The following is a 25,449-nucleotide window of genomic DNA, read 5'->3' on the forward strand; positions in this document are numbered from 1 at the left end:
ATACAACAATTATAAATATAAATGCACCCAACATAGGAGCACTTCAATACATAAGGCAAATGCTAACAGCTGTAAAAGAGAAATTGACAGTAACACAGTAACAGTGGGGGACTTTAACACCTCACTTACACCAATGGACAGATCATCCAGACAGAAAATTAATAAGGAAACACAAGCTTTAAATGACACAACAGACTAGATTTAATTGATATTTATAGGATATTCCATCCGAAAACAGCAGATTACTCTGTCTTTTCAAGTGCACAAGAACATTCTCCAGGATAGATCACACCTTGGGTCACAAATCAAGCCTCAGTAAATTTAAGAAAATTGAAATGATATCAAGCATCTTTTCTGACCACAACGTTATGAGATTAGAAAGAAATCACAGGGGAAAATATGTAAAAAACACAAACACATTGAGGCTAAACAATACATTACTAAATAACCAAGAGATCACTGAAGAAATCAAAGGAGAAATCAGAAAATACCTTGAGACAAATGACAACGAAAACATGATGATCCAAAACCTATGGGATGCAGCAAAAGCAGTTCTAAGAGGGAAGTTTACAGCAATACAATCCTACCTCAAGACACAAGAAAAATCTCAAATAAACAATCCAACCCTACACCTAAAGGAACTAGAGAAAGAAGAACAAAAAACCCCCAAAGTCAGTAGAAGGAAAGAATTCATAAATATCAGAGCAGAAATAAATGAAATAGAAACAAAGAAAACAATAGCAAAGATCAATAAAACTAAAAGCTGATTCTTTGAGAAGATAAAATTGATAAAGCTTTAGCCAGCCTCATTAAGAAAAAGAGGGAGAGGACTCAAATCAATAAAATTAGAAATGAAAAAGGAGAAGTTACAAAGGACACTGCAGAAATACAAAGCATCATAAGAGACTACTACAAGCAACTCTATACCAATAAGCTGGACAACCCAGAAGAAATGGACAAATTCTTAGAAAGCTATTACTTTACAAGACTGAATGAGGAAGAAATAGAAAATATGAACAGACCATCACAAGTAATGAAATTGAAACTGTGATTAAAAGTCTTCCAACAAACAAAATCCAGGACCAGATGGCTTCACAGGTGAATTCTATCAAACATTTAGAGAAGAGCTAACACCTATCCTTCTCAAACTCTTTCAAAATATAGCAGAGGGAGGAAAACTCCCAAACTCATTCTATAATGCCACCATCACCCTGATACCAAAACCAGACAAAGATACTACAAAAAAAGAAAATTACAGACCAATATCACTCATGAATATAGATGCAAAAATCCTCAACAAAATACTAGCAAACAGAATGCAACAACACATTAAAAGGATCATACACCATGATAAAGTGGGATTTATCCCAGGGATGCAAGGATTCTTCAATATACACTAATCAATCAATGTGATACACCATATTAACAAATTGAAGAAGAAAAACCATATGATCATCTCAATAGATGCAGAAAAAGCTTTTGACAAAATTCAACACCCATTTATGATAAAAAATCTCCAGCAAGTGGACATAGAGGGAACCTACCTCAACATAATAAAGGCCATATATGACAAACCCACAGCAAACATCATTCTCAATGGTGAAAAACTGAGAGCATTTCCTGTAAGATCAGTAACAAGACAAGGATGTCCACTCTCGCCACTATTATTCAACACAGTTTTGGAAGTCCTAGCCTTGGCAGTCAGAGAAGAAAAAGAAATAAAAGGAATCCAAATTTGAAAAGAAGAAGTAAAACTGTCACTGTTTGCAGATGACATGACACTATACATAGAGAATCCTAAAGATGCCACCAGAAAACTACTACAGCTAATCAATGAATTTGGTAAAGTTGCAGGATACAAAATTAATGCACAGAAATCTCTTGCATTCCTGTTCACTAACGATGAAAGATCAGAAATAGAAATTAAGGAAACAGTCACATTCACCATTTCAACAAAAAGAAAAAAATACCTAGGAATAAACCTACCTAAGGAGGTAAAAGACCTTTAGTCAGAAAACTTTAAGACACTGATGAAAGACATTAAAGATGACACAAACAGATGGAGAAATATACCATGTTCTTGGATTGGAAAACTCAATATAGTGAAAATGACTATACTACCCAAAGCAATCTACAGATTCAATGCAACCCCTATCAAATTACCAGTGGCATTTTTTACAGAGCTAGAACAAAAAATCTAAAAATTTGTATGGAAACACAAAAGACCTCGAATAGCCAAAGCAATCTTGAGTGACAAAACGGAGCTGGAGGAATCAGACTCCCTGACTTCAGACTATACTACAAACCTACAGTAATCAAGACAATATGGTATTGACACCAAAACAGAAGTATAGATCAATGGAACAGGATAGAAAGCCCAGAAGCAAACCCACACAACTATGGTCAACTAATCTATGACAAAGGAGGCAAGGTTATACAATAGAGAAAAAAAAGTCTCTTCAATAAGTGGTGCTGGGAAAACTGGACAGCTGCATGTGAAAGAATGAAATTATAACACTCTATACCCCATACACAAAAATAAACTCAAAATGGATTAAAGACCTAAATGTAAGACCAGACTCTATGAAACTCTTAGAGGAAAACATAGGAAGAACACTCTTTGACATAAAACACAGCAAGATCTTTTTTTGACCCACCTCCTAGAGTAATGGAAATAAAAACAAAAATAAGCAAATATGACCTAATGAAACTTAAAAGCTTTTGCACAGCAAAGGAAACTATAAACAAAACAAAAAGACAACCCTCAGAATGGGGGAAAATATTTGCAAACAATTCAACAGACAAAGGATTAATCTCCAAAACATATAAACAGCTCGTGCAGCTCAATATTAAAAAAAGAAACAACCCAATCAAAAAATGGGGAGAAGACCTAAATAGACATTTCTCCAAAGAAGACATACAGATGGCCAAGTGGCAAATGAAAAGCTGCTCAACATCACTAATTATTAGAGAAATGCAAATCAAAACTACAATGAGGTATCACCTCACACCAGTTAGAATGGGCATCAACAGAAAATCTACAAACAACAAATGCTGGAGAGGGTGTGGAGAAAAGGGAACCCTCTTGCACTGTTGGTGGGAATGTAAATTGGTACAGTGACTATGGAGAACAATATGGAAGTTCCTTAAAAAACTAAAAATAGAATTACTATATGACCCAGCAACCCCACTAATGGGCATATACACAGAGAAAAACATAATTCAAAAGGACTCATGTACCCCAATGTTCATTGCAGCACTGTTTACAATAGCCAGGTCATGGACGCAACCTAAATGCCTGTCGACAGATGAATGGATAAAAAAGATATGGTACATATATACAATGGAATATTACTCAGCCATAAAAAGGAACGAAATTGCGTCATTTGTAGAGACATGGATGGACCTAGAGACTGTCATGCAGATTGGAGTAAGTCAGAAAGAGAAAAAGAAATACCGTACATTAATGCATATATGTGGAATCTAGAAAAATGGTACCGATGAACCGGTTTGCAGGGCAGAAATGGAGACACAGATGTAGAGAACAAACGTATGGACACCAAGGAGGGAAAGCAGGGGTGGTGGTGGTGGTGGGATGAATTGGGAGATTGGGATTGACATGTATACACTAATATGTATAAAATTGATAACTAATAACCTGCTGTATAAAAAAATTTTTCAAAAATAAAGCAAAGAGACAAGCTGCAATTTCTAAATCTGTACCACGTGAGGCAGCCCTAGTGAAAAACATGTATCCTGACCTTCCTTGGCAAAAAGAAGAGTTGCAGTCATTTGTATAACCTGTACCAAGGCAGAAGGATAAATTCTCCACAGTGTGCACAGAACAGTAAGAAAGGAGCAAGCAAGTTTTCATGAGGTCTATTTCTATCTGATTCAGTTTGCTTTTCACAATAACAGAACTCTGGTCTTAATTTGAAAGTAGCATCCAACCCAGAAGAGGAAAAAAAATTATGTATTTTGTGAGATGATGAAAATTAAAATTCAAAGTCATACGTCAATCTGAAAAAAGAATCTAAGATCTTTTAAGATTCAACCCCAAGAGAGGTGGAAAAGTGACATGACAATCCCCATGTTAAGATAAAGAGAGAAATGAGCAAAGGCAGAAAAGTACCTCTAGGGAGAAAGTTGAATTTTTGTCCTCTGACCTTATCAAAAAGCATGCCTCTGGAGAGTTCAGAATACAGTCCCCTTTTGAGAGGGTACTGTTACATGATAGGGAAAAAAAAACTCCTTGTAGACTTGACTTTAAAAATAGTCACAGCTTATAAAGGCTCCCATCAGAAAGTAATGACAAATGTATGATAATACGTGACTTCCATTTTATCCCAATAATATGTTACTTTCTATTTAATAATCATTTTTGGTCATAAAATCTAGAAGTTGTTTTGGGTTCAGAACAGGAAAGGATGAGTCAAAGATGACTGCAAAGTGCTTCTGATTCTGTTCATACTTAAAATAGTCACTCAACAAATTTTTATAGAAACCTACTATACATGTGGCACTGTGGTATGATGTTCACTTTAGACAACATAGGCACACTTCCCAGGGTATACGCTATTCTCTTGAACTAAGGGAACTAATTCATCCCAAAAGAATCCATTGATTTGTTTCTTCACAACCCTGAAAGAAGACCCTGCTGTATGCCCAAACTATTTAGGTCCAGACATTCTCAAATTGTGGTTGAGCATCTGAATCAACAGGAGGTCTTCCTGAAAGGGATCTATGCAGAGATGGTGGTTTCCTTCAGTACACATGAGACAAAAGGCAATTTTCAAAAAACCTTTCCTCAATATCAAGAGGAAACCATAATAATAATAATAATAATAACAACAGCAGCAGCAGCAGCAGCAGCAACAATACTAGTAAAAAAAATAGTAGGATTCAAAAGCCTAGATTAAAAATAGAACTTTCCAGCATGGTGATTATACCTAATAACACTGCATTGTGCACATGAATGTTGCTAAGACAGTAGATTTTCTGTGTGTGGAATCAATGAACACTGTTCTAAATTGTTGCCAAAATCTGTTTGTGAAAGTGCTTTGTATGACTGATGTGACTTTCCTCCAGATTTCAAGTCATTCTGGCTATTAAATGCCACTAGCTTGATTGTACAAATTCTGGGTGCACAGTTTCGTGTCTGCCGGGGACACTCCGTTAACCAAGCACTGAAAGGCAAAAGTCAGTTGGAAAACTAGCAGATACCTTTCTTTGAACACCTCAGCCTGTTTTTACAGGGCGATTGGTGGGGAAGCTGTTCACACAATTGGATGGGATGGGATCAGGTTATTGTGCTTCAATTTTGGCTTTCAACCAGCTTTGTACTGCTCTCCGGGAGGTTCTATATACATGTGGAGGCTTCACGCAGTGCTTTAGGTGCTTGTGACCTAGATGTATCGGTTTCTGTTGTTTATATCACAGCTTGGAAATGAACAGCCATAATGGAATCTGTGACCTTTGAAAACCTAAATATTTTGGACTGTGCCACTAACCGGGATGTGAGACCCTGTGGTAAATTATCTCATTACTTAATCAGATTTTAAAAATATGTATTTAAAACTTGCTATGAAGAGTAGAACTGCTCAAAGTAGTGGGGATACAGAGTAGAATGTGAAGGAAACATGTGAAAAGCAATCACAAAAATATTGCCCTCTTTAAGGTGAGAGACCCATTTCTTACAGGGAGTGATGGCTCAATACATTTTTTAACTAAGATATAATTGACATATAATATTTGTTTCAGGTGTAGGACATAATGATTTGTTATATGTATACACTGTGAAGTGATCACCACAATAAGTTTAGTTAACATCCATCACCACACATACTTAGAAATTTTTTCCTTGTGATGAGAACTTTCCAAGATGTACTCTCGGAGGAACTTTCAAATATACAACACGTTATCTGTAACGACAGTCACCACGCTGTACATTACATTCCCAGAAATTATCTTATAACTGGAAGTTTGTACCTTTTGACGAACTTCGCCCGTATCGCCCAGCCCTCCCCCTCCACCACCTGCCTCTGCCAACCACCAATCTGTTCTCTGCACGTATGAGTTGTGTGTGTGTGTGTGTGTTTTAAGTTTCCACATGTGAGATTATACAGTATTTGTCTTTCTGTATGACTTATTTCACTTAACATAATGCCCTCAAGGTCCATCTATGTCGTCTCTGATGGCAGGATTTCTCTTTTATGGCTGAATTATATTCCAGTGTGTGTGTGTGTGTGTGTGTGTGTGTGTGTGTGTGTGTGTTAAATACTGCAATTAACATGCGGCTGTAGATATCTTTTCAAGATAGTGATTTCATTTCCTTCAGATAAATATCCAGAAGTGGATGCTGGATAAGATAGTAGTTCTATTTTTTAGTTTTCTGTGGAACCTCCATACTGTTTTCCACAGTGGCTGCACCAGTTTACATTCCCACTAACAATGAACAAGCGTTCCCTTTTCTCCACATACTTTCTAACATTTGTCATTTTTTGGTCTTTGTGATAATAGCCATTCTAACAAATGTGAGGTGATATCTCACTGTCAACACATCTTTAAATCACAAGATACTGCACCTGTGGTGAAGTTCACAGCTGAGGGTCAAAGGTTTCTGGGTCTTACTGGGGACCCTCTTCACCCTCAGAGGCACTTTTAGGAATAAAGGACTACATTTGATCATTTTTAAAAGACTTGAGCTCTCAAAAATCTTAAATTGCAGTTTTAAAAGCACAAACATTAATTTCAACACACCTGATAACTATTTTACTGTTAGACCTTCATACTGATCCTTCAGAAGAGAATGCCTGTGGTCAGTACACACACATGGATATCAATTCAACTTCAAGATCTTTGTTCCCAATAAAAACGTTAGCCCTATGAAAGCAAGGAAGTATATATTTCATTAAAGCTTTAGGAAGGAAAAGGAGTGATGGTGATTATAGCTAATGATACCATATTATACTCCTCAATGCTGCTAAGAGAGTAGATCTTAAATGTTCTCAATACAAGAAAAAAATTGGTAATTATGTGACAGGACGGAGGTGTTAGCTAATGCTACAGTGGTGATCATTTTGCAATATAGAAATGGATCAAATCAACACGCTGTACACCTTAAACTTACTCAATGTGATATGTCAATTATATCTCAGTAAAGCTGGAAAAATAAAAATTTTTAAAAATGGAACTTTTATCACATGCCTAAAAGGCCCTTGAGGACTGCAAACCCACATTCATTCTTCACCCTCCCTAACATCATTATCTGGCTTTATTTGGCCCCAGTGCCCAGTTTGTCCCTGCCTGCCTTTCAGCCTCATCCCACTCCTCCTATGGCAGGATGGACCTCCTTTGACTTCCTCTGAAGCACTAAGCTCTTTCAAGTCTTGAGGCTTTCCTCATCCTGGAACCTCTTCCCTCAACCATGATTCAGTCAACTACTCCTTTTCCTTTAGGTCTCAGCTTGAGAGGCCAGAGCCTCTCTGACCCCAAAGATTAGGTCATTCCCTCACTGTACTATGTTGTCACCAGGCCCTCCATTTCCTTTTCATCGTCTCCTATTATGATGAGAATAGAACAGAGAATTATTGGTGGGATTCTTTGTTTGATGTGTATCTCCTCCAACAAAACCTGAACTGCAAACTGGCAGACAACACAGCTTACAACCTACTATCCCAGAACCTAAAACCATGCCTCGCTTCCTAGTAGATGCTCCATAAATATCTGTTGAATGGATGGATGACAAACACCAAAGATTTTTCCTCTTCTACCAGATCAACTTTCACTTATTTCCCAGACATATATACACACACACACACACGTTTTTTCCTATTCTTTCCCATTATAGTTTATTGAATATAGTTCCCTGTGCTATACAGCAGGACCTTGTTGTTTATCTATTTTATATATAGTAGTTTGTATCCGCTAATCCCAAACTCCTAATTTATTCCTCCCTCTCCCCCTTTCCCCATTGGTAACCCTAAATTTGTTTTCTATGGCTACGAGTCTGTTTCTGTTTTGGAAATAAGTTCATTGGTATCATATTTTAGATTTCACATATAAGTGATATCATATATTTTTTGTCTTGAGGGTGATGGGGGCCTCGTAGAATGAGTTTGGGAGTGTTCCTCCCTCTGCTATTTTGGAAGAGTTTGAGAAGGATAGGTGTTAGCTCTTCTCTAAATATTTGATAGAATTCGCCTGTGAAGCCATCTGGTCCTGGGCTTTAGTTTGTTGGAAGATTTTTAATCACAGTCTCAATTTCAGTGCTTGTGACTGGTCTGTTTATATTTTCTATTTCTTCCTGGTTCAGTCTCTGAAGGTTGTGCTGTTCTAAGAGTTTGTCCATTTCTTCCAGGTTGTCCATTTTATTGGCAGAGTTGCCTGTAGTAATCTCTCATGATCCTTTGTATTTTACTCTCCTTTTTCGTTTCTAATTCTATTGATTTGAGTCTTCTCCCTTTTTTTATTGATAAGTCAGTCTAATGGTTTATAAATTTTGTTTATCTTCTCAAAGAACCAGCTTTTACTTTTTTTGATCTTTGCTATTGTTTCCTTCATTTCTTTTCCATTTCTTTCTGATCTGATCTTTATGATTTCTTTCCTTCTGCTAACTTTGGGGTTTTTTCTGTTCTTCTTTCTCTAATTGCTTTAGGTGTAAGGTTAGGTTGTTTATTTGAGATGTTTCTTGTTTCTTGAGGTAGGATTGTATTGCTATAAACTTCCCTCTTAGAACTGCTTCTGCTGCATCCCATAGGTTTTGGGTCATCGTGTTTTCATTGTCATTTGTTTCTGTCATTTTTGATTTCCTATTTGATTACTTCAGTAATCTTTTGGTTATTTAGTAATGTATTGTTTAGCCTCCATGTGTTTGTATTTTTTACAGATTTTTTCCTGTAATTGATATCTAGTCTCATAGTACTGTGGTCGGAAAGATACGTGATAACGATTTCAATTTTTTTAAGTTTACCAAGGCTTGATTTGTGACCCAAGATATGATCTATCCTGGAGAATGTTCCACGAGCACTTGAGAAGAAAGTGTATTCTGCTGTTTTTGGATGAAATGTCCTTTAAATATCAATTAAGTCCATCTTGTTTAATGTATCATTTAAAGTTCGTGTTTCCTTACTTATTGTCATTTTGGATGATCTGTCCATTGGTGAAAGTGAGGTGTTAAAGTCCCCTACTATGATTGTGTTACTGTGGATTTCCCCTTTTATGGCTGTTAGCATTTGCCTTATGAATTGAGGTGCTCCTATGTTGGATGTGTAAATATTTACAATTATTCTATCTTCTTCTTGGATTGATCCCTTGATAATTATGTAGTGTAGTTCTTTGTCTCTTGTAATAGTCTTTAAAGTCTATTTTGTCTGATATGAGAATTGATGCTCCAGCTTTCCTTTGATTTTCATGTGCATGGAATATCTTTTTCCATTCCCTCACTTTCAGTCTGTATGTGTCCCTAGGTCTGAAGAGGGTCTCTTGTAGATAGCATATAAACGGTTCTTGTTTTTGTATCCATTCAGCCAGTCTATGTCTTTTGGGTGGAGCACTTAATCCATTTACATTTAAGATAGTTATCGATATGTATGTTCCTATTACCATTTTCTTAATTGTTTTGGGTTTGTTATTGTAGGTCTTTTCCTTCTCTTGTGTTTCCTGCCTAGAGAAGTTCCTTTAGCATTTGTTGTAAAGCTGGTTTGGTGGTGCTGAATTCTCTTAGCTTTTGCATGTCTGTAAAGGTTTTAATTTCTCCATCAAATCTAAGTGAGATCCTTGCTGGGTAGAGTAATCTTGGTTGTAGGTTTTTCCCTTTCATCACTTTAAATATGTCCTGCCACTCCCTTCTGGCTTACAGAGTTTCTGCTGAAAGATCAGCTGTTAACCTTATGGGAATTCCCTTGTATGTTATCTGTTGTTTTTCCCTTGCTGCTTTTAATATTTTTTCTTTGTATTTAATTTTTGATAGTTTGATTAATATGTGTCTTGCTGTGTTTCTCCTTGGATTTATCCTGTATGGGACTCTCTGTGCTTCCTGGACTTGATTAACTATTTCCTTTCCCATATTAGGGAAGTTTTCAACTGTAATCACTTCAAATATTTTCTCAGTCCCTTTGTTTTTCTCTTCTTCTTCTGGGACCTCTATAATTCGAATATGGGTGCATTTAATCTTGTCCCAGAGGTCTCTGAGACTGTCCTAAATTCTTTTCATTCTGTTTTTCTTTATTCTGCTCTGCAGTAGTTATTTCCACTATTTTATCTTCCAGGTCACTTATCCGTTCTTCTGTCTCAGTTATTCTGCTATTGATTCCTTCTAGAGAATTTTTAATTTCATTTATTGTGTTGTTCATCATTGTTTGTTTGCTCTTTAGTTCTTCTAGGTCCTTGTTAAATGTTTCTTGTATTTTCTCCATTCTACTTCCAAGATTTTGTATCATCTTTACTATCATTACTCTGAATTCTTTTTCAGATAGACTGCCTATTTCCTCTTCATTTGTTTGGTGTGATGGGTTTTTACCTTGCTCCTTCGTCTGTTGTGTGTTTCTCTGTCTTCTCATTTTGCTTAACTCACTGTGTTTGGGGTCTCCTTTTAGCAGGCTGCAGATTCATAGTTCCCATTGTTGTTGATGTCTGCCCCCAGTGGCTAAGGTTGGTTCAGTAGGTTGTGTAGGCTTCCTGGTGGAGCGGACTGGTGCCCGTGTTCTGGTGGATGAGGCTCGATCTTGTCTTTCTGTTGGGCAGTGCTACTTCTGGTGGTGTGTTTCGGGGTGTCTGTGACCTTATTATGATTTTAGGCAGCCTCTCTGCTAATGGGTGGGATTGTGTTCCTGTCTTGCTAGTTGTTTGGCATACGGTGTCCAGCATTGTAGCTTGCTGGTCATTGAGTGGAGCTGGGTCTTAGCACAGAGATGGAGATCTCTGGGAGAGCTTTTGCCATTTGATATTACGTGGAGCCGGGAGGTCTTTGGTGGACCAACATCCTGAACTCGGCTCTCCAACCTCAGAGGCACAGGCCTGACACCCAGCTGGAGCACGAAGACCCTGTCAGTCACACGGCTCAGAAGAAAAGAGAGGAAGAAAAGAAAGAAAGAAAGAAAAAAATAAAATAAAATAAAGTTATTAAAATAAAAAATAAAATTATTAAAAATGAAAAAAATTAAAAAGAAAAAAGAAAAAAAAAAAGAAAAAGAAAGAAAGAAGAGAGCAGCCAGACCCAAAAACAAATCCACCAATGATAACATGAGATAAAAATACTAAAAAACAAACAAACAAACAAAAAACCAGACAGACAGAACCCTCGGACAAATGGTAAAAGCAAAGCTATACAGACAAAATCACACAAAGAAGCATACACATACACACTTACAAAAAGAGAAAAAGGAAAAAAAATATACCTCTATATATTTAAAAAAAGGAAGAGAGCAACGAAATCAGTAAACAAATCTACCAATGATAATAAACTCTAAATACTAAACTAAGATAAACATGAAATCAGAAACAAATGAGATGCAGAAAGGAAACCCGAAGTCTACAGTTGCTCCCAAAGTCCACTGCCTCAATTTTGGGATGATTAATTGTCTATTCAGGTATTCCACAGATGCAGGTACATCAATTTGATTGTGGAGATTTAATCCACTGCTCCTGAGGCTGCATGGAGAGATTTCCCTTTCTCTTCTTTGTTCGCACAGCTCCTGGGGTTCAGCTTTGGATTTGGCCCTGACTCTGCATGTAGGTCGCCTGAGGGCATCTGTTCTTCACTCAGACAGGACGCAGTTAAAGAAGCAGCTGATTCTGGGGCTCTGGCTCACTCAGGCCGGGGTGAGGGAGGGGCATGGAATGCGGGGCGAGCCTGCAGCGGCAGGGGCCGGCATGATGTTGCAGCAGCCTGAGGCGCGCCATGTGTTCTCCTGGGGAAGTTGTCCCTGGATCACGGGACCCTGGCAGTGGCGGGCTGCTCAGGCTCCAGGGAGGGGAGGTGTGGATAGTGACCTGTGCTTGCATACAGGCTTCTTGGTGGCGGCAGCAGCAGCCTTAGCGTTTCATGCCCGTCTCTGGTGTCCGCGCTGATAGCCACGGCCCAGGCCCATCTCTGGAGCTCGTTTAGGCGGTGCTCTGAATCCCCTCTCCTCCCACACCCTGTAACAATGGTCTCTTGCCTCTTCAGCAGTTCCAGACTTTTTCCCGGACTCCCTCCCGGCTAGCTGTGGCATACTAGCCCCCTTCAGGCTGTGTTCAGGCAGCCAACCCCAGTCCTCTCCCTGGGGTCTGACCTCCGAAGCCTGAGCCTCAGCTCCCAGCCCCCAGCCCCCACCCGCCCTGGTGGGTGAGCAGACAAGCCTCTTGGGCTGGCAAGTGCTGGTCAGCACCGGTCCTCTGTGCAGGAATCTCTCTGCTTTGCCCCCTGCACGCCTGTTGCTGTGCTCTCCTCCGTGGCTCCAAAGCTTCCCCTCGTCCACCCCCCATCTCTGCCAGTGAAGGGGCTGCATAGTGTGTGGAGACTTTTCCTCCTTCACAGCTCCCTCCCACTGGTGCAGGTCCTGTCCCTCTTCTTTTGTCTCTGTTTTTTCTTTTTTCTTTTGTCCTACCCAAATACGTGGGGAGTTTCTTGCCTTTTGGGAAGTCTGAGGTCTTCTGCCAGCGTTCAGTAGGTGTTCTGTAGGAGTTGTTCCACATGTAGATGTATTTCTGATGTATTTGTGGGGAGGAAGGTGATCTCCACGTCTTACTCCTCCACCATCTTGAAGGTCTCTCCTCCAGTATTTATTACCTGTAGACTTTTGAATGATGGCTTTCTGATCAGTGTGAGGTGATACCTCATTGTAGTTTTGATATGTGTTTCTCTAATAATTAGCGATGTTGAGAATCTTTTCATGTGCCTATTGGCCATCTCTACGTCTTCTTTGGAGAAATGTCTATTTAGGTCTTCTGCCCATTTTTTGATTGGGTTATTTGTTTTTTTGTTATTGAGTCATGTGAGCTGTTTGTATACTTTGGAAATTAAGCCCCTGTTTGTTGCACTGTTTGCAAATATTTTCTCCCATTCTGTAGGTTGTCTTTTCATTTTGTTTATGGCTTCCTTTGCTGTACAAAAGCTTATAAGTATGATTAGGTCCCATTTGTTTATTTTTGCTTTTATTTCTATTGCCTTGGGAGACTGACCTAAGAAAACAATGCTATGATTTATGTCAGAAAATGTTTTACCTATGTTCTCTTCTAGGAGTTTTATGGTGCCGTGTCTTATATTTAAGTCTTTAAGCCATTTTCAGTTTATTTTTGTGTAGGGTGTGAAGGAGCGTTCTAATTGCATTGATTTACATGTGGCTACCCAGGTTCTAGAAAGCTTTTCTTAACAATCCTCTACATGAGATCAAGTCCTTTGAGTGTAGGAAAAGAATCTAATAGAGGCAAACCTCAGAGACAATGTGGGTTCAGTTCCAGACCAATGCAGTAAAGAGAGTCACGCAAATTTTCTGATTTCCCTGTGCATATAAAAGTAATGTTTACATTATACTTTAGTCTATCAATTGTGCAATAGCATTATGTCTAAAAAATGTATATATCTCATGAAAAAATATTTATGGTTAAAAAATATTCAGCATAATCTGAGCCTTCAGTGTGTTGTGATCTTTAGGCAATAGTAACATCAAAGATCACTGATCACAGATCATAATAACAAATATAACAACGAAAAAGTCTGAAATATTGCAAGAATTTCAAAAACATGACACAGAGATACAAAGTGAGCAAATGTTGTTGGAAAAAATGGTGCTGATAGACTTGCTTAATGCAGGGTTGCCACAAACTTTCAGTTTGTAAAAATAAAAACCCACAATATCTGAAAGTACAATAAAGTGAGGCGTGCTAAAACTGGGTATGCCTGTCTATCTAAGGGCAGGGCCTGACAGGATCCCAAACACTTTGTTAAGCACTCAATAAATATTTGGTACACCAAACTGAGTAGTTTGGTTTTAATTTTCTGTAGAAAATGAGGAACCTCATTCCATGTTTTAACATAAACATGTAAAGTGTCAAAAAGTCAAAACAGTTGTTTGTCTTGGCTTACACTTAACATTTTTAACGTATGCTGCAAGAATAAAGACAAAGAATAGCAGCAAAGCATATAATCATCTTTTTTTTAACCATCTCAGAGGAATTTCCAGCATTCTATAACTAGATATAAAAAAGAAAGTTTCTGAAGGAAGGGAGATGATAGTTATAAAAGAACAGAGAGTTCAAAAGAATGCGTATCATCACATTCTTTATGCGAAAAATAATCTTTATTCAAAAGAGTTTCTTCCTAGGCATTGCTTCCTTTCCCCTTAGCAATCTTTTTAAAGTCTCTTGATCACACCACCTGCTCCCTCCTGAGCTTGGGGTTACACCTGTGAAATAGCAACCTTGGTTGGCAGCTACCTGCTGTTGGCTGTGAACTCCATTCAGTGTGATCCCTTTGAGTCTGAATTCAAACTCAGTGTCATGTACCTCAGTATGCTGTTTAAGAAAAAACAGCTTGGTCCTTAAGAGATTAACCTGCCAATCACAGGTAGATGCCTCTTACCCCCCGGGCACAGGCAAGTTGTACAAAGCAGTGAAAGCATTTAAATGGAACTTTGAAATATCAAACCATTTATTCCCGTGTGTGTGTGTGTGTGTGTGTGTGTGTGTGTGTATCTTATAATTGTGTATATATTGTGTTTACTCATGAAATTTGTTTTGTTCAGATAAAGCTCTAAAAAGCATAGTGCTTTACATTTAGGTAGCATTTTATACCTTCAAAGCCTTTGCGCAGATAGTAAACAATTAGACAAAGAGGATATGAAACTTGACTTGGGAAGTGATTTACATTGAGGTTCTCAAAGTTCACAGGGGTCTGGAAGCAGAAGCATCAGCATCACCTGGGAGCTTGTTAGAAAGGCAGAATCCTGGGACCTATCCAGAACTACTGATTCCCCAACTTTGGAGATGGGTTTTACATGTCCTCCAAGTGACTGTGAGACATGCTCAACTTTGAGAACTGCTGGCTTGGAGAAAGACGCACAGGAGATTTTCTACAGTGCTGGTAAAGACCACAGAAAATGCTCACCAAGTGTTAGGGCTGAAACCTGGCTCCTCCACTTACTTCAGCAACTTGTTCACTGACATGGTCTCAGATTCCCCATCTCAAAAACTGGAGTAATAATAATACCACAAAGAGTTGCTGCAAAAATTAAACAGTAAGATGCATGAAGTGCTTGGGATAGCATCCAATAAACGTTAGCAATTATTGAATGGGTCAGATCCATTAAATAGAGAGACTGGAAGTTGGGAAAGCCTGGAGGCCAAGAGGGTAGGAAAATTCTAAAATTATCTATGACTAAAAAGAGTAGAAGTCAAGAAATAAATGACAATGTACCCCAATGTTCATAGGAGCATTATTTACAGTGGCCAAGATATGGAAGCAACCTAAATGATGAATGGATAAAGAAGATGTGGTATACATATATACAATGGAATATTACTCAGCCATAAAAAGAATGAAATTTTGCCATTCGCAGCAAAATAGATGGACCTGGAGGGTATTATGCTAAGGGAAATAAGTCAGAGAAAGACAAATACTGTATGATATCACTTATACGTGGAATCTAAAAAAAAAACAAACTAGTGAATATAACAAAAAAGAAGCCAACTCAAAGATATAGAGAACAAACTAGCAGTTACCATTGGGGAGAGGGAAATGAGAGGGACAATATAGGGGTAGGGGATTCAGAGGTGCAAATTATTATGTATAAAATAAGCTATAAAGATATATTGTACAACATGGGGAATAGAGCTAATATTTTATAATAACTATAAATGGAGTGTAATGTTTAAAAATTGTGACTCACTATATTGTACACCTGTAATTTATATAATATTTTACATAAACTATACTTTAAAAGAAAATAAAAATAAATAAATAAATAAAATGAAAATGCGTGCATTCACTGCAAGGTTAAGTCTTATTTTTATACTTGATTCGTGTGGAAATCCCAGCCTACCCCACAAACATCATAGAAGTATCTGATGGGACTTCCCTGGTGGTGCAGTGGATAAGAATCCACCTGCCAATGCAGGGGACATGGGTTCAATCCCTGGTCTGGGAAGATCCCACATGCCACAGAGCAACTAAGCCCGTGTGCCACAACTACTGAGCCTGTGCTCTAGAGCCCGTGAACTGCAAATACTGAGCCCGCGGGCCTAGAACCCATGCTCCGTAACAAGAGAAGCCACCACAGGGAGAAGGCCGCGCACCGCAACAAAGAGTAGCCCCCGCTCGCCACAGCTAGAGAAAGCCCACGTGCAGCAACAAAGACCTGCCGCACCCAAAAATAAATGAATGAATAAATTTTTTTTAAAAAGTCTCTGATAACATCATATAAGATCACCCATGTGCTTTCCTTATCTAACACAGATGGAGGAAGAGTAGGCAAAGATTGACGTATCTTTACAATATTATAATAGTACTGTTATTTTTCAAGTCTTTATATGTTACGCCCAGAAATTCTACGGCTTCCTGGTTTCAGTACCATTACTGATATTAAACATGCTGCTGTGGCTCCAGAAAAAATAAAACAGGTATGTTTTTGTGCAAAACAGCTTAGAGGGAAGCAACACTATCTCAGAGCCACTCAGAGCCCTTAGTTTAAGAAACGGCGAATCCTCCCAATTGTACAGCTTTCAAGCATGTTTTTTTGCTACATGGAAACAAGTCAAAGGCATCAAATGCTGACTCTGACAGCTGTTGTCTCTCATTTTCAACCTGACACAATGAGTTTCAAGACTTCAAGGCTGCTGCCCAGAAGTGGTGGTGAGGCCTGAGTAATTGGTTTGGAAGAGTGAAGAAATTGAACAAAAGGAAGGAAGGAACAAACATGGTCTCATTCTTATTCTTGAGCTATCAGTCTGGAATTTATTTACTCCTGGTGGAATTCTACAAGTCAAACCATGATTCTTCATAGTGAAAAATATGCAAGGATATATTCATCCTGTATTATACATGCCCAGCCTATCGACACAAAGAGATGAGGTGGACACACGAGGGTGGCTGATCAGAAGAATCTTGCTCACCACCTGTTGAGGGTGTGATACTATTTCTTGCTTCCTCATAAATTAAGAACATTCTCATTATACTGAATGATATTTATTTAAAGCTACATTATCTACTTACAGAATGCAAACTAAAATTCATTGCTTTTGAATCCTGTGCTGTCATTCCAGTAAGAGGAACTGGTAATTTGCGCATTAAAATTCCGCTTGCCAATACTGAGATCCACCATATTCAATTAGAAACTAGATTCCAGGGATGAGCGAGGGAGTGATAACTGTAACCTAGTATGATAGAAAATATGCCATTGGTACTAAGTGAAACAAGGGGCTGGCAAACAATGGCCCACAGGTCAAATCGAGCTAGCCACCATGAGCTAAGAGACATTTTATCATCTTTAAATGGTTGAAAAAAAAATCTAAAAATAACATTTCATAACTCATGAAAGTTATGTGAAATTCAAATTTCAGTGCCCATAAATAAAGTTTTATTGGACTGTATACATATTGTCTATGGCTGTTTTGATGTGACAACAGCAGAGACAGTATAGCCTATGAAGCCTAAAATACTTACCACCTGCTCTTGATAGAAGAAAATTTGCCCATGCTTGAGTTAAACAAGAGCAAAAGTGGAGATGGGTCTACTGGTTCTATCTTTCACTCTTATACTTTCTTGCCAATTGCAAAGAAACATGCGCTCTTGAGAAAGTGTAATAATTACAAGAACAGGAACAGCCACGTTGACTCAATGCTTCCAGTGTTCTGGGGAAATGAAACACGCATTATCTCACTGAATCCTCACATCAGTCTTGTGATGTCATTATTATTATTCCCATTTTACAGAGGAGGAAACTGGAGCTTAAAAAGCTTAAACTTGCCTGGTTAATGATTAAGGCTTATTTTTTACCCCCTGCAAACATCATTTAACCTTCAAAATATCACTAACTCCATTTCTTATAATTTTGAGTATCTACCTTTCCTTTTGGACAATAAAAAATTGGGAAGGACAATATGATGGAGACTGAAACACAAAGTCAGTTTGACCAATGAAGGAGAAAAGCATACATGCTACTGTTGGCACTATTAGTTGTCTATCTATTACCTAGCTCCCTCTTTTCTGTTAAAAGACCCTGACCCCATTCAAGGTGAATCTGTACTTATTCCTTTCCAAATATCCCTGACAGCCAGAGTGACCCTAGGACATGGTTTGGGCCAAGGAGATGCAGATGGAGGTCTGTTGGGGGCTCTTGGAAAATATTTTGTTCTAATAAAAGGAAAACTTACAATTGGAACCACTCCTGTTTTCTTATTCTCTAAGCTTTAAAAGTGGATGTGGTGTCTTGAATTACAGCAGTCATCTTGTGATCATGAGGCAACATGCACAGAAGTAAAACCAAGAACTGTAGAGATGCTGCTTCTGAACCAATGACAGCAGTTGCCATCTCCAGATTTCTTTAGGTCATTTAGGTCATTACCTGCAGCCATTCCTAACTGACAGAGCTACACAACAAAGCATACAAATCTAACTCATCTCTACATTCAGTCCTTCCTGTTTCCTGGATGAACTGTCCCCAACACAATATATTTCAAACTCTTATGATATTTCTAAATAAACAAACACTCTATACTTAATCCAGCTAGGCCTTTATTAAAACACAACATTCATTCATTTGATCTTTCATTCTCTCACTCAAAAAATACCTTTTAAGAATCTATTACTACATTTTTTTCCTCTAAGAGTTTTAGAGTATCTGTCCTTACATTTAGGTCTTTAATCCATTTTGAGTTCGTGTATGGTGTTAGGGAGTGTCAGAACACTCTCTGACATAAACTGCAACAATGCCTTTTTTGATCCACCTCCTACAGTAATGAAAATAAAAACAAAAATAAACAAATGGCACCTAATTAAACTTAAAAGCTTCTGCACAAATGGCTCATGCAGCTCAATACCAAAAAAACTAACAACCAAAAAAACTAACAACCCAATCAAAAATATGGGTGGAAGATCTAAATAGATGTTTCTGCAAAGAAGGCATAGGGATGGCCAAAAAGCGCATGAAAAGATGCTCAACATCACTAATTATTAATGAGAAATGCAAATCAAAACTACAATGAGGTATCACCTCACACTGGTCAGACTGGCCATCATCAAAAAATCTACAAACAATAAATGCTGGAGAAGGTGTGGAAAAAAGGGAACCCTCCTACACTGTTGGTAGGAATGTAAATTGGTACAACCATTATGGAGAACAGTGTGGAGGTTCCATAAAAACTAAAAATACAACTACCATATAATCTAGCAATCCCACTCCTGGGCATATATTCAAAGAAAACCATAATTCGAAAAGATACATGCACCCCAATGTTCACAGCAGCACTATGTACAATAGGCAAGACACGGAAGCAACCTAAATGTCCATCGACAGAGGAATGGATAAAGAAGATGTGGTACATATATACAATGGAATATTACTCAGCCATAAAAAGGAATGAAATTGGGTCATTTGTAGAGACGTGGATGGACCTGGAGACTGTCATACAGAGTGAAGTAAGTCAGAAAGAGAAAGACAAATATCATATAATATCACATATATGTGGAATCTAATAAAAAATGATACAAATGAACTTATTTACAAAATGGAAACTGACGCACAGATTTCTAAATCAAACTTAGGGCTACCAAAGGGGAAATGTTGGGGGGTGGCATAAATTGGGAGAATGGGATTAACATATACACACTATTATATACCAAATAGATAACTAATAAGGACCTACTGTACAGCACAGGGAACTCTACTCAATATTCTGCAATAACCTACATGGGAAGAGAGTCTGAAAAAGAATGGAGATTATCTATTTATCTATCTATCTGATTCACTTTGCTGTATACCTGAAACTAACACAACATATTACTACAGATCAGGCACAGTTATTTATAGACACTAAGGAAAAGAAGGCCTCAGAACTCATAGAAAAGGAGAAAGCCTTTGGTACCAAAAAGTCTAATTGCCAGGGATCATTTCTGTTACCGTACTCTGGATAGCCATGTGAAGCAACCATAAACAATCCAGTCTCTTGAGTCAAAAAGATCCAGGTTTGAACTCATATGCTGCCACTTACAAGCTGGGGAACTTATAAGAGTCACTTAACTTACTCCTGAGCCTGTCTCTTCACCTCTAATGTGGGAATCATAATCTCCACTCATAAGGTCAGTGGGCGATTAAGTGAGACTGTGCAGCTGTGGTACCCAGCACAGCCTGACACAGAGTCAGTTAATGGAAGTTGCCATTATTACTGTTAGCAGCATACCAGGATCTGAACAACATATATTTAAGTGTTGATGAGGAAAAGGGCTGGGATGGGAGAAGGCAGATATGAACCAGAGAAGGCAGTCTGGAGAGAGGGACATTTCAGCTAGAAATGGAAAGATGAATAGGAGTTGGCTGGAGAGAAGTAAGAGGGAGAGTGGAATATTTTGAGCACGGATAACCGCCTTAGGGGGACAGTGTTTGGCAGAGAGGGCAGATGGAGGAAAGTCTGGCATGAGCCCTGAGAACTGGCAGGCAATGACACTGAAAGGCCAGGTTGCAGCCAGATGGTGAGAGGCCTTATAAATACCAGGCTGAGTCTGGTGCTTTATCCCATAAGCAAGGAGCAACCTCTGAAGGGCTGTAAGCAAAAAAGTGACATAATCGGATCTCTGTTCTAGATGGATAATTGGCAGCAGAATGGGAGGTGGGCTGGAGTGGGTAGAAACCTGAGTAGCAAGAACCATTAGAAGGTTATTTGTACAAACCAGCCAAAGGGTGATGAGGGACCAAACTAGGACAGTGATACTGGAGCAGGTGGAAGAGGGTGGGGTTTAAAAATATTTGGGGGGTAGAAAGATAAAATTTAGAGACCAGTGCGTTTTAGAAGGTTAAGAAAGTTAAAGACTCAAAACTGACTCTGTGTTGTCTTGATTGTGGGGTTGAGGGGCTACTAAATGCTATTAGCTAAGACAGGAATGTTCAGGAAGGATATTAATAAATGAAAGTTCAAATTATAAGAATAGGGTCTTCTTTGGAAGTTAGCTATTTCTGTCAAGTCCTCACTCAAGAGTCAACCTAATTCTTCTCGAATGCCACTCAAGCCTGCTTTGTCTTGTGACATCAGTGCATGGGAATAAAGACTGGCCACATTCTGTTCTTCACAAACCGTTATGAACACTTGTGAAGGCACCTTAATGAGAAAGATGATTTCCAGCTCCTCTACTGATAATTTTAAAAGGATTTTGCAGTCAAGAAACATAACTCATATACCCTATTATCCACCGTGCTGCTGCCATGCCTAGTGCGGGGACTTGCAAATGGTAAGTGCTCAAAAAAGGGTTGTTACTTTGATTTGACGGAAAATCACACTTCTTAAGTGTCAACTTTAAAGTCTTCAGTGATCACAGTGCAAACTCTGAAAAGACAACTGTGGAAGCAGGTCTCAGAAGGAAAGAACATGGAGCTATTTGCATGCATCTAGGCTCTCAGTGATCTGTCTACTCCTCCAGAGACAAAATACGGCATTCTGTGGCCTAAGGTCCAAACTTTTCCCTGTGCTTCTATGCATGATCAGTTCTCAACCTTTGACCCAGCTTTGCATGCTCTTCTCAATTTGCATCCCTCCCACCGTTCAAAATGGTGCCTTAGAGTCACAAGCTGTTCCAGTGCACATGTTCCCTGCATTAATCCTGGCAAGCTTGAAGCCATGCTCATCATAGGCCATGGGAGTCTTCTTGTACTTTTTCACATCCCTAACTTCTCTTGTTCTGTGTTCTCACTCACCATTTCCCGTGAGCTCTCTAGAACCCTGGTTCCACGCACATTAATCACATAGGCTGGGGGAATATGGGCACAGTGAAGTAAGTTTGGTAAATAATGGATCCTTTTATTATGCTAATACGCACTGAAAATGTTCAGAAACAGAAAACCCTTCATAATATTTCCCACACTGACCTGATAATGGATGTTTTAAGTGAGTGTACATCTCCAGGATGGATAAACGGAAAGGTAAACTGACCTAAGCACAATTACCAAAGAGTATTTTTAAATCTTTGCTCATGGACTTCCCTGGTGGCGCAGTGGTTAAGAATCCGCCTGCCAATGCAGGGGACATGGGCTCGATCCCTGGTCCGGGAAGATCCCACATGCTGCAGAGCAACTAAGACCAGGCGCCACAACTACTGAGCCTGCGCTATAGAGCCCACAAGCCGTAAGGCTGAGCCCACGTGCCACAACCACTGAAGCCCGCGCACCTAGAGCCCATGCTCTGTAACAAGAGAAGCCACCGCAATGAGAAGCCCGCGCACCACAACGAAGAGTAGCCCCTGCTTGCCGCATCTAGAGGAAGCCTGAGCACAGCAACAAAGTCCCTCAACGCAGGCAAAAATAAATAAATAAATAATAATTTTTAAAAAAATCTTTGGTCATAAGATACAGGGAATGAGTGAATGAATGAGAAAGAAAGAGACAGAGGGAAGGGAGGAAGGAGGGAAGGGAGGAAGGGAGGGAGGGAAAAAAGGAAGAAAGGTAAGTCAATGGAATGATTGAAAAAATCACCTATATATTTTTTTCTCTGAAATAATTATCTCCCCTCCATTCCTGACTGCATCAAGAGAAGAGGAAGAACATCAGGGGTCTGAAAACACAGGAGGAAATTCTGAAGTGTCCAAATTTAGGAAACTCCCCTTTAGAGAAAGACTATTACCTTGGGCAAACACCCAAGAGGAGGCATTGCTGTGAAAGAGGAAAAGCATTCACAAGTCAGTGAGGGCTAACTCCAAAGCGACAGCCATCTATTGAAGCTGGCAGCTGTCTGCCATGAAACACACTTCTCTGCTTTGTCCGTTTGGTGAACCTGATTCAGTCAGCACTCCTGCTCTGTAAAGAACCGGTGCACTAATGTGAACTGCTACCACTCGAAAGTAATGGACTGAGAATGCCATTATTTTAGATTGTTTGAGGCCATGCAGCCCCAACTTCATTAGCTCCATTTCTAGGAAACCTATCTACCAAATTCTGTGGCATCTGCAGAAGTGGAAGAAATCCACGCAAATGCCATTCTATCACAAATGCCATTCTCTTCATTAAGATAAGTCACACACAAACGTGTAGGTATTTGTCTTATGGTAGGCAGGAAAATGGTCCCCCAAATATGCCCATGTCCTAATCCCTAGGATACATCAATATGATGAGATTATCCTAGAGTGTCCTGATAGGCTACTGAAGAGCCTGAAAAGCAGAAGAAATAGGAAAACCAGGAATCAGAGAGATGAGGCAGAAGGGGGAGGCAAAAGATTATAAGCACAAAGAGAATTCATGACCATGGGCTGAGAGATGTTGGTTCCAGGAGCTAAGAGTAGCCCCTGGCCCACAGCCAAGAACCACACAGAATTCTACCAACAACCTGAATAAGCTTAAAAGCAGATTGTCCCCCAGATAACAGCCCAGGCCTATCAACACCTTCACTTTGACCTTGTGAGACCCTATGCAGAGAATCTAACTGAGCCACCCCATGCCTAGGCTTCTGACCCATGGAAAGAGCAAGACAGTAAATAGGTACTGTTGTAAGTCATCAAATTTTGGGTAATTTGTCACTGCAGCAATAGAAAACTAATACAGGACTTGCGTGCAAGTAACCCAGGAACATTAACCATCCAACACGGGATCCGTACAACTTGGGATCCACCCAACAGTGGATCCATCCAACTATCTATTTTTGGAGCGTCTCACCCACTCTGGTCAGGCACCTGGTGGTAACCTGTACGTGAATGAAGCTCACAGTGATGCACAAAAGCAGGCATCTCCTCCACTGCTTTCGGTCCATTTGGGGACAGAAATATTAAATAAACAACATTTACATAAATACATATGCAATGGTAGACTGTGATCAGTCAAATGGAGGGGAGGTGCTTGGCGCTAAGAGTCTCTATCAGAGTCTCTGGTAGGCGTGTGTCAGCTAAGACTTCCCTGACAAACTGACAAGCTGAGATGGGCAGTATATGTAGGAAGGATGTGAAGGTGCAGAGATCTGGGGGGAGAAAGACCAGGGAAGACTTTGAAGCAAGAGGGAACAGAAGGAGTGCAAGAAAGTGAAAATGCTGGGGTCGCAGGATTAGGCTGAAGAGGGATGCAGTGGCTAGATCAGGAGGGTGTTCTAAGCCATTCTAAGGATCTTCCATTAAGAAAATATAAACATGCACCATGCTTCAAAAGGAAAGGGACTGTTTACTGATTAATGCAAAGGGATTCTTTGCTGATTAATAATTCTAGAAAGTGTTGTATTCATGAAATGATACTCAGGCTGTCCCCTGTGAGCTGCAGGCTTACAAAATTTTAATCCACAGCTTAGGAAATGAAAAATGAAGTACAGAGCCTGCCCTTCAAACATCAGCTCACCCAGAGGTTTAGAGAAAGCCCCAAATTTGGCATTCTAAGACTGAGAGATGCATAGAAGGTGATTTAATCTCTCTGAGATTCAGTTTACTCATCTGCAAAATGGGAATGATACTTTCATGCAAACAGAAGACACACCACAAACTTGCTGAGGAAATAAGTGAATGAAATCCTGCCCTGCCTGACTCAGGATCAAATGAAAACCAAGTATGTGAACGTGCTTTGTAAAGTAGAATATATTTTACAAATATGAAAAATAATTATTAAGCGACAATGTCTTCATACAAGAGACTGCTTAATGTTTCTAAAGAGAGAAAAAAGGGTTGTGTTAATGATGCTGACAAATGGGCTGGAACAGGTCAGTGAAAAAGGTCGTGGAATTTTCACCCACTTATGCCCGAAACAGCAGTCACCTGCCATGGACAGATTAAGAGGGTGTCCGCAGAGGGACAAGGAGTTATTCTAGATAAGGCCCTAGGTTTCTATGTAAACTTGCTCTAACTACAACAATACAAATGCCCCAGTAACCCTGGGGGTTATTAATGTAACATACAGTTATCATTAAAGTAAAAATCTGCCAAAAATTGCCATCAGTACAAGTCTGACATTCTTTTAAAACATAATGTTTGTAGGTTCGCCTAAACCCTTCCTTGGAAACCTGAGAAAAGGTTGTTTCTATGGGGGCTCTCTTTCTGAAATCTTCATTCCGGCCAAGACTTTCAGCCTAAGTAGTTTCACATCACAGAGAGGAAACAGTACTGCTAAAAGCACGAGCTGTGGAGTCCAAGACAACTGTGTTTGAGTCACAGCTCTGCCAGCTAGTAGGAAAGTTACTTAATTGCTAAGACAGTTTCCTCATCAGTAAAACAGGAGGAGTAAGAGGACCTAACACACATGGCTGTGCTTTGTGCAGTGGCTAGCACAGAAGAATACTTGGCAAATACTATATATTATCATCATT

General features: G+C 39.3%; 1 long non-coding RNA gene across 1 annotated transcript in view; it reads left to right on the plus strand.

Moving 5' to 3' along the window:
* Nucleotides 1-23,749, plus strand: part of LOC309656965 — a 423,741-nt gene extending 399,992 nt beyond the window's left edge. The window contains exon 3 of the long non-coding RNA XR_014261631.1: nt 16,076-23,749. This is a non-coding gene — a long non-coding RNA (uncharacterized lncRNA). The remainder of the gene's footprint in view (nt 1-16,075) is intronic.
* Nucleotides 23,750-25,449: the final 1,700 nt, after the last annotated feature.

This window comes from Balaenoptera physalus (genome assembly GCF_965194825.1).
Source record: "Balaenoptera physalus genome assembly, chromosome: 3".
NCBI classification, from domain to species: domain Eukaryota; kingdom Metazoa; phylum Chordata; class Mammalia; order Artiodactyla; family Balaenopteridae; genus Balaenoptera; species Balaenoptera physalus.